This window comes from Eurosta solidaginis, chromosome 1, assembly GCF_040869045.1.
Source record: "Eurosta solidaginis isolate ZX-2024a chromosome 1, ASM4086904v1, whole genome shotgun sequence".
Taxonomy (NCBI): Eukaryota; Metazoa; Arthropoda; class Insecta; order Diptera; family Tephritidae; genus Eurosta; species Eurosta solidaginis.
The window spans coordinates 232,263,594-232,278,659 of NC_090319.1; the positions used below are offsets into that span (position 1 = coordinate 232,263,594).

Consider the following 15,066-nt stretch of genomic DNA (forward strand, 5'->3'; position numbering starts at 1 on the left):
TTTTTTTTTTTTTTTTTTTGACAAACTTTATTTACACGTATTGGGTCGTTTTTTTTCGTCTAATATACAACGTGAAATTTTCCGATTCAATCAAGTTGCATTTAAATAATAATAAACTAGGTTGAAATAAAAGATAAGACCCAAAATGTTTTTTGCATTTCCAGATTTTATGCTCATTTTATATATAGCACGTCTTATACTGAACAAAAAAGAAATAAATTTGCTACAAAGATATTATATTAAAATTTGTACATTTTCTTTTATGCTAATTTATTTTGATATTTCTTATTTTATTTTATTATATTATCTTTTATTTCAACTTAGTTTATTATTATTTAAATGCAACTTGATTGCATCGGAAACTTTCACGTTGTATATTAGACGAAGAAAACGACCCAAAAAGTTTTCGATTTTAGGTCGAAATATTGCATAGGCCGTTGTGAGGACCAAATAGAACACGATTAATTTGGCCCACACAAAACGTCCCCACAACATATTCAACACAGCTTTAACACAACAGCCAGTCACAAAAGGCCCTAGCAATACGACAAACCAACAAGTCTCAGCAACACGATTAGCAATCACAACACTTAATAGCAACACAACAAACCAACAAGTCTCGGCAACACAACCAGCGTTCGCAACATTTAATAGCAACACGGTAACCATGGCAACGTAACCATTTGAGCTAGTAACACCAAACACAACAGCTATAAAAGGAACGACACACCAGTATAACAGTTAGTTAGCACGGAGCTGTGTCGTGACCGGAGCTACCAGTTGAGCGTCCCTCGCAGGTATCGGTTATACCATCCGGAGATATCGTTTCATAGGAGTGAGTCGTGGCCTCAAATGGTGAATGTGTCGGTTATACCACCAAACACTGCTTGATACTTCGTAAGCAACAGCCCTACCACAGTAACGCGCACCCGCGAACAGGTGACGTCGGCCCGCCTGTGCCGACGATGACCGCGCCACAGCAGACCGGAGCTACCAGTGGAGCGCATCTCGAAGGTATTGGTTGTACCATCTGGAGAGATCGTTTCATAGGAGTAAGTCGTGGTCTCAAGTGGTGAATGTGTCGGTTATACCACCAAACACCGCTTGAGACTTCCTAAGCAACGGCTCTGCCACAGTGACGCGCACCCGCGAACAGGTGACGTCCGCCCGCCTTGGCCGACGGTGACCGCGCCACAGCAGCCATACGCAAGCATACGGCGTTGGCCGCAACATCGCTACGCTAACATACAACGTTGGCCGCAACAGCACTACGCAAACATACTACGTTGGCCACAGCAGAGTCACGATAACCTACGACGCTGGCCCCAACAGTGCTACGAAACCGCACTACGCTAACATACGACGCTAGCCGCAAAAACGTTACGCAAACACACTACGCTGGCTGCAACGGCACTACGAAAACATACCACGTGGGCCACAGCAGAGTCACGCTAACCTAAGACGCTGGCCGCAACAGCGCTACGCAAGCATACTACATTGACCGCAGCAGAGTTACGCAAATACACGACGTCAACCATACTTGAGTTACACACATGCACGCAGACGCACCGACATAAGCCGCAGCAGAGACAGGGCAGTCGCTAGCCGTACGAGAGACACGCCGCCGCAGGGCGCCACAGAAATACATTTAACACTCAGGCAACGACCAGCAAGGCGTCCTTATGGGACGATCCTAACGTGACACGAGGACCGTTATCCAACTACTAACCATTGAGCAAGCACAAAGCGAAGCGAAGAATGCAAATACATCTTTCTTTTATTACATTATTTTCATTATAGATATGAAATATATAGAGTTAAAGAAATAAAGTGAATTTTATATGAAAACGATTTGCAAGGTATCCCGAATTACAAATTTGTTGTAAGTGAACCTTGGACACGGCGTGTATACCCCAAGCGCTTATTTAAGAAGCACCGGGGCAGGAAAAAAACTTCGTTACACCGTATATTACCCTACTATCTATATATTAATACGCATATGTACATATTCGTACCGGTCAAATGGTGAGAGAACTGCTGCTTCCCTCATTTACAGTTCAAATAAAACATTGTTTCCCATTGTTGCCACTTACCTATATTGGTCTGTACCAAAATCTTTAAAAAATTGTTTTAAAATAATTGTTAGCGCACAAAAAACTAAAGAGAAGTAATAACTTAACCGGCCTATTTTTTGGACAAATTAATACGCATATGTACATATTCGTACCGGCCAAATGGTGAGAGAACTGCTGCTTCCCTCATTTACAATTCAAATAAAACATTGTTTCCCATTGTTGCCACTTACCTATATTGGTCTGTACCAAAATCTTTAAAAAATTGTTTTAAAATAATTGTTAGCGCACAAAAAACTTTAAAGAGAAGTAATAACTTAACCGACCTATTTTTTGGACAAATTTTACTTACACGTAAATGCACAGGTCTTTATTTAACAGATTCTTTGTTTTTTAATTTAGGTGCTTTCAAAAAAACACGAAATCACAAATAGTGAGTCAACTTTTGTTCAGACTCACTAAATTTATTTATTTATAACAATTAATTGCAAATTTGTCCCAAAATGTTTTTTGCCTTTCCAGATTTTATGCTCATTTTAGATATAGCACGACTTATACTGAACAAAAAATAAATAAATTTGCTACAAAGATATTACGTAAATTTTATATATTGTCTTTTATGCTAATTTATTTTGATATTTCTTATTTTATTTTATTATATTATCTTATATTTCAACTTAACTTATTATTATTTAAATGCAACTTAATTGCATCGGAAAATTTCACTTTGTATATAAAACGAAAAAAAAACGACCCAAAAACGTTTTCGATTTTAGGTCGCAATATTGCATAGGCAGTATATTACCCACTATCAATATATTAATATGCTAACAAAATTGCCATACAATCAATTGACAGGCGGTTTCGTAACAAACCTTCTAAGCAAGAGACTTGCGCTCCACTGTCTAATAGGCCTAGGTGGTCGCTTTCCAACAACCTAACTTGCGCATATGGTCTTAAATCATTCGCCTTCAGCTGCAGTGAACAAATTACTCTCTTTAAATTTCTTTTATTGATTTTGACTTTACTCCAAAATTCTTTCATGCGTCGAGTGGAACGGTTTGGACTTTCATATTTATTATAATCGCTACTAAATATCCTATTCCGGACCTCATTATATCTTTTCAAACATTCATCATACGGTATTATATGCTTTCTTAAGGGTGTTTTCAAAAACAGTGAGTCAGCAGTGCGTACACTGGACGCTACGCAGCCAGTTTGATGTTGCGTATATACGTTGGCGTTATTATTGCTGTCTAGCGTTTGGTGTCGTTGCGAGGGATCTGTCGAGATTCCTCGCTAGCTTTGCAGTTTCCCGGACTACATTTTGGGCATTTTGGACGATACGTGTTTGGTGCGCCACAGCCGTAGCAAAACACCGTACGCTCCTCAAGGCAATCGTAATATCTATGCCCCTATCTGTTTCAGTTCCAGAAACCAGGTTTTAATTTGGTAGCTGGCTGAGAAACAGCTTCTACTTGAGCAAATTCGCTGTGCTCTATTGCTTCCTCATCTAGGTCTAAGTCAAGGTAGGCTTCATTCACCTGCCTTCTTGGTAATGATCGAGAGCTGTTCGTTTGAGAAAAGGGTGTGGTCTTAGCAATTTCGTTAGCAAGACTCTCACCTTTCAAACATGGGCGGTGCAACTCTGCTACAGAATTAGTTGGTACAAAAAGAAGTTGTTGCCGAAGACGTGGCCGTAACTTATGTTTGAGAATTTCGAGTAACTCTACCTCTGAAAGTGGGGTTTCAAGAGGTTCCGCGATTTTCAATATGGCGTTACGGAATTCATCAAAACATTCATTTTGACCTTGCTTACGCGCGCGAGTTTACTCCTTAATCTCGAAATCAATCCTATGCTGCTGAAAATTAGTCCTCAAAGCTTGGCAAAGGGCTTGCCAGGTAATTCGTTCTACGGACCTACGGTAACGCCAGTACCAGTCTTTGGCCTCATTCACAAATAGACATTGTATGTGTTCGCACAAAATATTAAAATTACCATTAAGTGTGTCTATCACAAGTAACTCTATTCGGGACAAGAAACTATCGACTGATAGACGAGAGGTACCGTCGAACTTTACATCCCAAATAGAAATTAGATGCGCTATTCTACTCGTATAAGGAACAGTGGACAATTCGCTCAATCGAATTTGGTCAACCTGGTTATGAAAATTAGTACTACTTTGATTTGCCAAGGGAGGTGCATCTCTAGGCCACACTAGTGTAGACCTATTTGGTAGGTGTTGAGCAGCAGATAAATTAGCTGGCTGACTTATATCATTGCCTACAGGGACTTGTTGAGCAGGGTTAATATTTAACCGCTCTAAGAAACTGGATAAGGTGTTTTTTATCCTCGCCTCTACTATTTGGGCTACTCGATTTTCCAAACCCTCAAAAACCGTTTCTGACCTCGCAGACACAATTGCTGAGACCATGTTTCGGATGCGAGCTTCATCGTCATTTGCTGGTGGTATGTCCCCGCCATGCGCTCCTTCAGCTGACAAGCTACTACCATTTGCTGCTCCTTGTTGCTCTTCCCTATGGGACTTATGCAGATTCCCACTGCCACTGGTATTACCTGCGTTTCCCTGAGACATCGTCTTCAACAATTTAGCGTTATATATATTCTGATTAAATTCCCTACTGCGGCAAGGAGCTCTACAGAGTGGACAAGAAGAATTGTTCTTAAGCCACGGTAATAGGCAGTTTCGGTGGAAGCGGTGATCACACGCGGTAGTTAGAATGTTATCCCTATTCGTAAAAGCCTTCCTACATAGAAAACATCCAACCTGCAAAGAAGTGTGTTCGTCGCTGTGACGCAATGGCATGTTCTCAAAAAAAATTAAAAAAAAAAGTATATATATACTTGCACTCGCAAAAAAAATATATGACCCTTTAACGCAGTGTTCAAAAAAAAAAAAAATAGTTTAACGCAAACAGAATTTTTTTTAAGAAAACCAATAAAAAAAAATCACCAAAAATATTAGAAGCTTATCCGCTTATTATGTCCTTAAACGCAAAAAAAAAACTTTCTATTAAAGAAAACCCAACAAAAATCAAAATAATTATATCTTTTCCGCTTGTAATTAAACGCGAAAAGGTTATCTATCAAAAAAAAAAAAAAAAACAAAAATTATCAAAAGAAACTTGGTTTGAGACCATGGGAGTCTCTGTAGTGGTAATGTGGCAGAAAGGTGTAAGTAAGGGCATAATATCATAGAGTGTTGTGGCATGCAACGTTTTTGAAAAAGAAATATCGGTTGTGATTTAAAATAATTTGTAGAGTACCAAAACATCTTAAATAGAATTAATTTTTACTGGCCCATATTTTGTGGCAAATTTCACTTCCACGAAAATACATAGCTCTTTATTTAACAGATTCTTTGTTTTTTATTTTAGATGTTTTCAAGAAAACATGAAATCACAAATTATAAGTTAACTTTTATTGAAACTAACTATATTTATTTAAAACAATTAATGGCAAATTTGCCCGAAAATGTTTTTGCATTTGCATTAAATAAAGTACGTCTTATACTGAACAAAAAAAGCAAAAAAGTTACAAAAATATAACATTAAATTTTTTATATTGTATTTTATGCTAATTTATTTTTTTTCTTATTTTATTTTATTATATATTTTTTTATTTCAACTTAGTTTATTATCATTTAAATGCAACTGGACTGAATCGGAAAATTTCACGTTGTATATTAAACGAAAAAAAACGTCCCTTGCTTGTAGGTAAAAAAGGCAACCAGCATCATGGCACTATATTTATTATTAGGCTAACTTTGTTGGATTATATATCCGTTAATCGGATGCTTAGATCCCATAACCCTAATTTGTTTTTGGCGCTTAAAGCTATGAAATTAATTTCGTTTTAGTAAATATGTTTGCGTGAATAATTTCAATGTTTTTGTTTGTTTTTATTTTCTTTCTAATTTATTCTGCTTTGTTATATCTTAGTATTATATCGTTCACAGACGATATTTTATGGTGTATATGGTCATATATATTCATGAAATGGAGTGTTTACAAATTTAATACAAATTAATTACGTACATAGATCTCAATGGGAATCCCAACATCAAATATCCGAACATTAGAATCTTTATATTTCCACAATGATAACATTAAAATCCGGAAAAAAGTCTATGTAATTGCGTTTTTATATGGAACTGTTTATTCACTTCACTTAATTTTTTCGCACTTTAAGGACTTTATTTTTTTTCATTTACAATTTTTTAGTGAATTCTGCCTTCTTTCTCATTACACAATTTTTTTATTTTATTTTTTATGAAGGTATCCTCTGCTCTATTCGAAATTTTCGTTTTGTGTCAGACTTACATATTACATATGTATTTATACAAAATTAAACTCGGTAAAGCGCCAATTGCATACCTAATGGGTGGCGTGAAATAGGCTAAATTCCTTTAGCACATTTCTTCGTTTTTAACTTTAAGTTCGTGTTTTTTTAATTACGACACTATTGAAGTAATGGGCGATATATGTATATGGGTGATATGGGCCTACTGGGGAACCGAGCACCCAAAATTAACTTCGGTAACGCACCAACGTGGACCTTCCAGGTGGTGTGGAGAACCCTATTTTTCAATTCAATTTCAAGTAATTTCACCATAATTCTATGTCAATTTCATTTGATTGAACATATTTTTTATATTTTTGTTTAAGGAGCTCCATACCAAAACGGTATATTACATTTGAAAAGTTTGTAGAAAATTGTTTTTGTTTTTATCGGCCTATTGATAAATCATTCAAGGTTCGAATCGAGCTCAAGGCCAGAACAATAATTTTTTTTCTAATGATAATTATTGTTATTTTTTAATTTTTCTAAATTTGAAAAATTGAATTTTGTTTTTGGAATAGTAAGTAGAAAATTTTTCAGACAACCTGCCATAGCTGCGCAGATAGATCCATTTCGAAGGGTGCTAAGCCTTCATCATCAGTACGCTTTAGGCATGCTGCGCTAACCATTTAGCTATACAGCGGTGGTTTGTTTGACTGGCAAATTTGCTACTTCTATTCCTTTTTACCAACTATATTTATTCAGTGTTGCGCCATCTGGTGCAAAGCACTGATAATGCTGGATTTTTGTTTATTGTCAATTACTTTGTTTGACATTCCCAAGTGCTCATGGTTTATTAACAATTGTTTTTGTTTTTATCGGCCTATTGATAAATCATTCAAGGTTCGAATCGAGCTCAAGGCCAGAACAATAATTTTTTTTCTAATGATAATTATTGTTATTTTTTAATTTTTCTAAATTTGAAAAATTGAATTTTGTTTTTGGAATAGTAAGTAGAAAATTTTTCAGACAACCTGCCATAGCTGCGCAGATAGATCCATTTCGAAGGGTGCTAAGCCTTCATCATCAGTACGCTTTAGGCATGCTGCGCTAACCATTTAGCTATACAGCGGTGGTTTGTTTGACTGGCAAATTTGCTACTTCTATTCCTTTTTACCAACTATATTTATTCAGTGTTGCGCCATCTGGTGCAAAGCACTGATAATGCTGGATTTTTGTTTATTGTCAATTACTTTGTTTGACATTCCCAAGTGCTCATGGTTTATTAACAATTGTTTTTGTTTTTATCGGCCTATTGATAAATCATTCAAGGTTCGAATCGAGCTCAAGCCCAGAACAATAATTTTTTTTCTAATGATAATTATTGTTATTTTTTAATTTTTCTAAATTTGAAAAATTGAATTTTGTTTTTGGAATAGTAAGTAGAAAATTTTTCAGACAACCTGCCATAGCTGCGCAGATAGATCCATTTCGAAGGGTGCTAAGCCTTCATCATCAGTACGCTTTAGGCATGCTGCGCTAACCATTTAGCTATACAGCGGTGGTTTGTTTGACTGGCAAATTTGCTACTTCTATTCCTTTTTACCAACTATATTTATTCAGTGTTGCGCCATCTGGTGCAAAGCACTGATAATGCTGGATTTTTGTTTATTGTCAATTACTTTGTTTGACATTCCCAAGTGCTCATGGTTTATTAACAATTGTTTTTGTTTTTATCGGCCTATTGATAAATCATTCAAGGTTCGAATCGAGCTCAAGGCCAGAACAATAATTTTTTTTCTAATGATAATTATTGTTATTTTTTAATTTTTCTAAATTTGAAAAATTGAATTTTGTTTTTGGAATAGTAAGTAGAAAATTTTTCAGACAACCTGCCATAGCTGCGCAGATAGATCCATTTCGAAGGGTGCTAAGCCTTCATCATCAGTACGCTTTAGGCATGCTGCGCTAACCATTTAGCTATACAGCGGTGGTTTGTTTGACTGGCAAATTTGCTACTTCTATTCCTTTTTACCAACTATATTTATTCAGTGTTGCGCCATCTGGTGCAAAGCACTGATAATGCTGGATTTTTGTTTATTGTCAATTACTTTGTTTGACATTCCCAAGTGCTCATGGTTTATTAACAATTGTTTTTAGCTTAGCTTTCCTTACTTGTTATTTCTTAGTTTAAGGAAACATTTTGAACCCTGGTGATAATATCGGTGCCTCCGAAGCGCCATTGCTGAACATGTTGAACACCCCGCCCTTCTCTTATGGATTAGTCATTGCTCAAGTATACGATTCTGGTTCTATTTTCTCGCCTGAAGTCTTGGGTTTTTAACCAGAGGATTTGCACGTAAAATTCTACATGGGGGTTGCAAATTGAGCAGCTGTTTCTTCAGAGGGTGGTTATCCAACCAATGTAGTAAATGTTTTGTTCCGTGTCGAGAAAAACCTTAATAAGGGCTATGACTTTGCAAAGGCATGTGCAGTACTCACTCGCCGGGCCTGGTATGAGGCGAAGATGTATGAAAGTAGCCAATTCGCGTAGGTAGTGCTGAAATCTCAAGCCAACCGTGCTCTTGCGGTATTGACGCAATATGCGCGCCTTGTAAGTTGGCGATCGATATAGCATCATTTGCTTTTGGTTTTATGTCGTGAACGTATTAGAAATTCGGCGAGCGTAATGCCTAATTATACGAATCGTACATTCCAGTGAATCGAGAACGCTTACGCGATATCGCATTACTAGGAGCTATTGGTTACGCTAATAAAAGTTCTTCATTTTCATTATCTTTGTTATGGTGGCAGCAAATGATGAGACTTTGTCTGACGCTCTTCCTTAGTTCGTTGCACTGCATAAGTAAAACTTTAAGTAACACGGAGAATGCATCATACCTTTGAGTGTTATAACCCGGCAGTGTTGCGAGATCGGTAAATACTTTGGACACGTGTTTGGGCACTAAATATTGCATAAAATCTGTGTTTAGTTCTGGATATGTAAAACTATATTCTTTGTTACACTGCAGCGTATGTATAAATAATTCCTTAAGTGCCCCCAATATGCTACTAATGTGCTCTTAAGCAGGCTTGGCGTTTGTACGCATATGACTGTTTTGACAGAGTATATGTTGTATGTACATTCCCACTATGATCTTAAAGTCACTTGGAGTTTGTAAATAGTTTTTGTAGCCTGTCATAAAATCGTACCGCCTCGAAACTTCTTTAAATAATTTCATATAGTTAAGTGATCATTGATTGGCGGCCACCTTGGTGTGATGGTAGCGTGCTCCGCCTACCACACCGTATGCCCTGGGTTCACACCCTGGGCAAAGCAACATCAAAATTTTAGAAATAAGGTTTTTCAATTAGAAGAAAATTTTTCTAAGCGGGGTCGCCCCTCGGTAGTGTTTGGCAGGCCCTCCGGGTGTATTTCTGCCATGAAAAGCTCTCAGTGAAAACTCATCTGCCTTGCAGATGTCGTTCGGAGTCGGCATAAAACATGTAGGTCCCGTCCGCCCAATTTATAGGGAAAAGCAAGAGGAGCACGACGTAAATTGGAAGAGAAGCTCAGCCTTAGACCTCTTCGGAGGTTATCGCGCCTCACATTTTTTTTAAGTGATCAAACAATTTTCGACACTGCATATACATGTACACACATATATGGGTTTATGAATTTGCTTGTACCGTTTGACCTTCTTCCACTGAGACGCGTAAATCTCTATATGATCACGTCATGTTTTGCAGAATATCATTTGGTAGACACAATAAGCTTTGGGTCTCTATGCAGGCGTACCATGTAGTTTGAAAAATGTTGTACAAAGGATATGGTGCACCACTCGTGCTGGTATTGCGCCCCAAAGATGAAGTTGACATCTACTCAGAGTGTTCCATTAAAACTACGAGGGTGGAAGATGTAATCGATTATAATCTTGACGAGTTTAGTCCAAGCTTAAATGTCGTATTTGGGCGTACACCAGCTCTAGCAAATATTAGTCAGGAGTTAAATAAGGCAGCAGATGAAATACGTTTAACCTTAAAGGCTACCGCATTTTTAAAATTGAGACATTGGGTATTGTAAACACCGAGACCTTCGCTGGGGTGGCTAATGATAGTGATATGATTATGTTGTTCAATTGTCGTGATTACCTCGGCAGGCTATCGCAATAAAGAAATGCTTTTAACGAATGAAGCATTAGCGGCTCCAACAAAGGTGGCGATTAAAACAGATTTGATTGGGTTACGAGAAGTGCATTTTATGATGCATCCGAAGAGCAAGCTGAAGTAGATGTCCAGTTTTATGATGCCATTGGCGGGTATACAAGGTGTGGTCATAATTATTGTTGTAGAAAAAATAAAACGCTGAAGATAAACTGAACCATCAGCTGAAATGGAAGTCTTAATCGGAAATATCACACCGGCTGGGAAAAGTATTTATATTTTCAGTTTAGTAAAATTTAATTGTTGTTATATTAACGTAAATTGTATGCAACAAAAAATTAAATTTGGGCCACTCACAAATATAATATTGAGCGCCTGCCGGAAGCCTATAGAGTGAAAGCGTAATACAAGTTTCACATTCAAGTGGCTGATGCATACCCAGCAGGTAGTCACCGAGCAGGTGTCTCAGCTTGAAGTGTTTGTTGTGCATACATATGACTAAGCGATCGTCAAACAAATCTCCTTTTAACTAACATAAAGATCAACTTATGGATCTCAGGTACACGAAACAAAATCGCAAGTTGACCGGTTTGACGAATTCGACGCCATATTTTAACGATAGTAACAAGTTGAGAGTTTTCCCTAGGTAGGGGACAATATGACTAAATTTCTTACGTTAACTTGGTACATTTGAAATTATTTTCATGAACGTTTGTTCTGGGGCAGCTGGGTTTTCTCGTGTCTGGTGAATTTGGGTTGATTCGTTGGAAATTTAAAAATATAAAGGGCCGAAAGCCATTAGATTCTGTGGCAGATATCGGATCTGCGTTAGGTTATTGGTTGGCCTTGTTTCTGGTGAAGGAGAGCTGGGTTTTGGAGTGCCTTAGGGTGGGCGTCTAGGGAGGAAGGTCGAATTTGGAAAATAGGGAACGGAACGGAGGGATTGTTATGACGAGCTCTTGGTCTTCTCGCAATCCATCTCCTCCGTTGGGAGAAGGATCAGTTTGACCAAAGGTCTTCTGACTTGACCGAACGAAATGCAAAAAAAAATCGAGAAACACCATAGGCTTTACATTGAACTTTTTGGATCTTCGTTAAAACCCAAATTTCATTTCCTGATTCACTACCCAAAATTTATAAAAAATGTTGGACCATTAAAAAATCTCTGGTGCATTAAATTCGAATCTAAACACAGGGAATTAAAAACATACATGAATTCAATAACATCGAGAAAAAATACGAGCATTTCGATTGCAACTAAATGTTTACTTAAATTCTCTAATAGACTATTGCTCGAAAAAGGTTTTGAAGATAAGTATACAACAGGATTTGTTAATAACGGCCCAATTTTAAGTAAGACATATTTCAGTAACGCAAGCAATGTTTCGATCATTGAATTTCTTTCACAAAATATATATGTAAATAGTTCGTATAATTTTACAGATAGAATCATTATAAAAAGTACTTTGTACAAAGTGAGTTATTTTCTACTTTCAAAACTTTAGATATTTTCGAGATTAAGGACATAATTTTACTAGAAAGTTACGAAGTGGGTTTTCTTTGCATCAAGCACAAAATTGAATGTTTTTCTGAACACTTCCAGTCACATTTGGTTTCACTGAAAGAAAGTAATTTTACAATTATACAGCCGTCCGAATTTTACAAGACACCTTTACGTATAAATCGTTCTCCAATTGGAAATTTATATATAAGACCGAAATTTTATTAATACAATTGGGCAATTCACGAAAGTCTGCATATAAAGTTATCTGTTTAAAAATTATTTCTCTCCAGTGTATTTTGTTTTTGTAAACTGTGCGCAAAATATAAGCACATAAATAGATAACCTGATAAGCAGGTTTTCGTGAATACACCAAATATATGTTTGTACACATATATATATATTCTAGTAAAAAAACATGTTTAGGCTAAGAAAAATTAATGACCTCTTTAAGGAAAATTGAGACATATGTAGGTGTTTTAAATATATTCTATCCTCAAAATTCAAGTCATTTTTTAAAATATGCTTTGCAAAAAGGTTCATGCAAACGGTATGTAATTTTCGTAAAGACTGTTATGGGTAATTAAAAATACGGTTTAAAAGCTTTTACTACGCTGTATATATTTTTTTAGAAGTTGAGTATGTTTACTTTTTCTGGAGAAAATTTAATGTATATTTATTCATACTATATGAACCTATTTATTAATATTAAGTTCTCTGAGAAAAAGATTTCTGAATAAATAAAATTTAGGTATTAAACTTGTGATTAAAACGATGTTAAAAAAATAATGCTTGAAGAGATTTAGAATAGGTTCCGGTTTAACCTTATTTTTGGTTTTTTTTCTAAACTGAACGTACACATATTCATTTATGTTTAAAACGTTATCGAAAAGACTGTTATAGATAAATTAAGAAGAGCGCGAAAAGCTTGAAGATTGTAAGTTTTTGTGAATTATTTTTATTATTATCTATTTAAAAGAAATAAATAAGTTTTCGTGAATAATATATACATTTTATGTTTTAATCTTTACAACGTTGATATTTAAATTAAAGTAGATATGTAACCACAAAGATTTTAATGTTATTTTAACTATTCTACAAAACTTTTATTGTATCTAAAGTTGTGGTAGTACTAAACTATTAAAATTGTTATCACACAATTTATATTTTAGGGCTACAATATAAATAGTAATACGACAATTTTTATCGTTTAGTAATATGTACCAAAATTTTTGTAACAATAAAATTTTTATAGTAACTTAACAGTAAAAATAGTTAATTCTACAAATTTTGTGGTTATATTACAATTTTTACACTACTTTTTACCAACTTTTGTGGTTAGATGGAAATAACTATTAATATAAGTTAATTTTACCAATTTTTATAGGTTGGAGCCATACGAACCTACTTTTATGGTTAGGTCAACCAACTTCACATTGTTAAATATCAACCGTTCCTTTTTGGTAAAATTAACAATTTTTAACCACGACTTCAGTAAAGGCTTTTAACTATTTTCTATTGGTTGGTTTCACCCATTTTTATAGGTTGGACCCGTTTTAACATAGTTTTTCGGTTAGTTTTATACTATGTTCAAACAGAAAAAGAAATTGAGGCTATTTCGATTTAAATTGAGTGGTGTTCATACAACTCTATTTAGCTTACACAATAGTAATCTGATAGCTGGTTGGCTCATCTCTACAGTAACAACATATCTTTGTTGAGACTGTCAAAATGTGCGTGTTGGTATTAGGTGAATAGAATGGAATGAAAACATAAAACTTTGAAATTTTTGTGTGTTGTAAGAAAATGTGTTCAGTGTTTTGTTTTCATTTTGATTTTGCCATCTTCTTTTGACAGTCCCTACTCCAGTGAAATGAAAGACATAAAATCAGCTGATGAAATGAGCCAACCATATAGTTCAGCCATGCGTAAGTGACGTTTAAATATACTCAATAAACACACTTTACAATGTTGCATTTGCAGGTTGAAACAATTTATTACGCAATTTTTTTTAAATTGGCAATTTATTATTACAATTTATTATATGACAAATTGCGTAATAAATTGCCCAAAGAGTATAAATTGCCAATTTGTTGTGTGTTTGAACCTAGTATTACCAATAAAATTTTTTGATTGAAAATTATTTTCTATTTTTTAGTTCGGTTAGCTATAAAAGCGTGTTTTTTTAGTGTTTTTAAACTATTATTTATTTACGAAGAGAGTTTTTGATTTGCTTCTTCGTCGCTTTAATGTGCGTTTGATTTTAATGCTGGGAGAGTGCAGCAAAGAAAGGTATGAAAATTGCAAATGTGAGAGAGGTTAAGAAATTTGACCAACCAATGTAGCTATACGTGCTGGGAGAATGTCGCTGGAAGAGCGATTGAACGTGTGAGTAAGCACGTACGATGTTCTCAGAGTGGAGAAATAGAAGTGCTGGAAAAGCAACTTCATTTTATTTGTACATGTATGTAAGTATTTACATACGTATGAATATTATAACTTTTTCTAAGCTACAAAGCAGACAAAATGACTTGGAAGTTGAACTGTATCGCCAATTTCAACGATCTGTGCAAACAACGGGGTAAATTCAGCTGTAGAAGAAATTTTTTGCGGATGTTGCTCTTGCACAGTGGGTTTGAGTAGGCAAGTAAACTGCAATTTTTATTGGATGAATACCACTGAAAATTTGTACATATATATATATATATATACAGGCCCGTCGAGAGAATGAGGGGGGGGGGGGGGGGGTAGATGGGGCTGGGGTTTCTCGGGGGGCCCGCGATTTAGAGGTACTAAGAAATTTTTTTTTTTAATTCAGGACAGTCTTTAATTGTTCCATGTGCAAATTTTGAGCCGAATTTCAAAAGCAATGAATTTTGATAATGATTTTTTGCCTGGGCATCAGGAGACAATAAAAACATTAAACCAAAATGTGTTTCTCAGGGGCCCCGCGATTTAGAAGTACTAAGGCATTTTTTTTTTTAATTCAGGAGAGCTTTTAGTTGTTTCACGTGCAAATTTTAAGC

At 35.6% G+C, this 15,066-nt stretch overlaps 1 protein-coding gene and 1 pseudogene across 4 annotated transcripts in view; both read left to right on the top strand.

The window, feature by feature from the left end:
• Pxd (Peroxidase) overlaps positions 1-15,066 on the top strand; it is a 1,822,298-nt gene that overhangs the window by 1,411,195 nt on the left and 396,037 nt on the right. The gene's annotated exons all lie outside the window — the stretch shown is intronic.
• Positions 10,050-10,666, top strand: LOC137249338 (cell cycle checkpoint protein RAD1-like; annotated as a pseudogene).